Genomic DNA, 2,570 nt, shown 5'->3' with positions numbered 1-2,570 from the left:
AGAATTCAGAAGGCGGCTCATAGTACTGAGACATTCTCCATGCCTCAAAGTCACTCTGCCTCCCAACAAGGGCTGCTGAGAATAGGTATACAATCTCTTCTCCACCTTTTGGCTAAGATCAAGTGGAGAATAGGTATACAAAAATAGACTCTACAACAGCTGCATGTGACACTCTCCTTGATATTTTTTTTTAATCAATGACATGATGTTTTGTTTCTCACAAAGAAAATAGATCATCAAGAGTCTGTGCTGACAGTGGCAGCCAATCTTGAGGGAGCCAAGAGAACCCTAGAGCGCTCACTGAGGCACTGACACTAATTCGCATGGCACTGATACGAAGAGGAAGCATATTGATTCTCCTTCTTGTCGTTGCTATGACAAAATACACAGCAAAAGCAACTTAAAGAAGACAGAAAGTGTTTATTTTGACCCATCCTTTGAGCTGGTACCATCCATCAAGGCAGGGAAAGCACAGCAGCTGGAGTGTGAGGTAGATGGACACACTGAGGATGTGGAGGGTGCTCAGCTTTCTTTGTTTCTTTGTTTCCTTTCCTTTTAAAAAAAAATTCCATATATGGGTGCTTCCACTGCTTTTATGTGTCTTTTATGTATCCTGTAGAGGTGCTCCAGAGAGAGTCTCTGCCAACCTCTTAGCCATCAGTGAGCAATGGGGACCATCACTGTGCAGGATCCACCTTGGAAGGGCCCATTCAGTTGAACCTCCAGTGAATTCCAACCCCTGCCACCACTTCACCAGGTTAGCTTGAGATATCCCAAGTGAGACCTTCAAAGCTGAGTCTACTCTACTTTTATGTATAAAAGATACATATACAACACCCACAGAAGCCAGAAGCAGCTTAGGGAAGAAAAGCAGGGGTAGCTGTCAATAGGGCATGGGAGGCCACAGGGCTCAAGTGGGTTTACCTCATGGACCTGTGTATACACATCAAAGGTGAAAGATGGGAGAAGGGCACAGAGTAAAAGCTGAACAAGAGTAATGGACGCTTGTGAGCCACCATGTTGGTGCCAGGGTCTGAACTCAGGTCCTCTGCAAGAGCAGTGAGGGCTCTCAATCTCTTCAGTCACACACCAATCATTGTTTGTACAAACCCCTAAAAATGCAGCATCACTTGATGCGTGTAAACATACATATAAGACTTGTGTGATTTAGTTGTGTGAATGTTCACAGTCGGTGTGATACAAGGCTCTTGTATTCATAAACACCGGCATAGCTGTTTTCAAGTGGAGGTTTTCTCCATTCTCAGCCTCACTGTTTACTCACATCTTTAGGAGGGGAACTGCCCTGAGTGCCTACCCCTGCCCCCCCATTTGCAGCCATACTTGCCTTTCTTTACTAAGTTAAGCACCACCTCAGACTCTACTCTTTCCATTTTGTTCAGTGTAGTAGAATCTCCAAAATCATAAAATGAAATTCCAGGTGAAGAGTGAAGAAATTTTATTGTTTTAGTTTCTTTTCCCACTTCTGCTGGTTTGAACGAGTGTCCAAAGCAGTGTCGGGTACTTAATTAAGCCAGCATTTTGAGAAGAACTGTGGGTCGAGTGTGATAAAGGGAAAATTACTGGAGAGAACTCACTGGGATTCTGATGTTAAATACAAGATATTTATTGGCTTGATTTTTTTCAGTCTCACAGAACCCTGGACTGCACTGACTCGTGCTAAGACTCCACATCTGACAGTTTGCCCAAAGGAAAAGAAAGGTTCAAAGACAAAATTGATCCAACAAAATAAGCCCTAAAGTGTAATGATTGACACTCTATAAAGTTAAACTTTAAAAAAAAAAAAAAACTTTATTTGGTGTTTTTGTTATTGTTTGACAATTTCATATATTTATATAATGAGTTTTAGTCATTTCCATTCCATATCCCCCTCCTTCATCCCTCTCCCTCACCCCCTCCTTTATCACACTTCCTCATCCACCCATCTCCTCCTTCAATTCCTCCTTGCTTTCTCCTTCATCCCTTCCATCATCCCCTCTCAGCTCCCTCTCTCATGCCATTCCCTCTTCAATTGGCACCACATTCTCAATAAGTGCCCTCCCCTATTTCAAGCCTCCTTTTTTTGTGTGTGTGATCCCTAAGTTTAAACTAACTACATAAGTACATAGGTATTCAGCAGAACAACTTATCTATGTCTACACTGATGAAGAAGATAGTGAAGAATACATTTCTGGTTTCTTTGGAGACTCAGTTGTATCATGTGATTTTTTTCTGGAAACTGTCTTATGAGAGGATGTTTTGCTGAGAACAGATACATGGTATTCCTCTGGAAGCTGCCTGAGAAAAGGGCACGTGATGGTTTGCTGGAGAGGACACGTGATGTTTAGAAAGGGTATAAGGCTAACCCATTAGACAGTGGACAGTGCTGTGGCATTGGTTTGCCTTGCTACTCTTTGCTGATCTTCACTGGGCTCTCTCTACCGATGCTAGTCTTCGCTGATGGCGTTGTGATACTGGTTCACCTTGTCTTCTTCGCTGACCATCATTTGCCATGACTTCATAGAGCAGAAAACACCAAAGAACTTCTCACGGTGATATTCCAGCAACTCCTT

General features: G+C 42.8%; 1 long non-coding RNA gene across 1 annotated transcript; it reads left to right on the top strand.

Annotated features, from left to right (window-relative positions):
* The first annotated feature begins 253 nt into the window (after positions 1 to 253).
* Positions 254 to 1,732, top strand: LOC110293863 (uncharacterized). Its single transcript, XR_002377873.3, has 3 exons — positions 254 to 490; positions 620 to 757; positions 1,646 to 1,732. It is a non-coding gene; the product is annotated as an uncharacterized LOC110293863 (long non-coding RNA).
* Positions 1,733 to 2,570: the final 838 nt, after the last annotated feature.

This window comes from Mus caroli, unplaced genomic scaffold (genome assembly GCF_978045245.1).
Source record: "Mus caroli unplaced genomic scaffold, Mus_caroli_1 scaffold_4, whole genome shotgun sequence".
Classification (NCBI taxonomy): Eukaryota; Metazoa; Chordata; class Mammalia; order Rodentia; family Muridae; genus Mus; species Mus caroli.
This window is presented reverse-complemented; position numbering and strand designations above follow the sequence as displayed.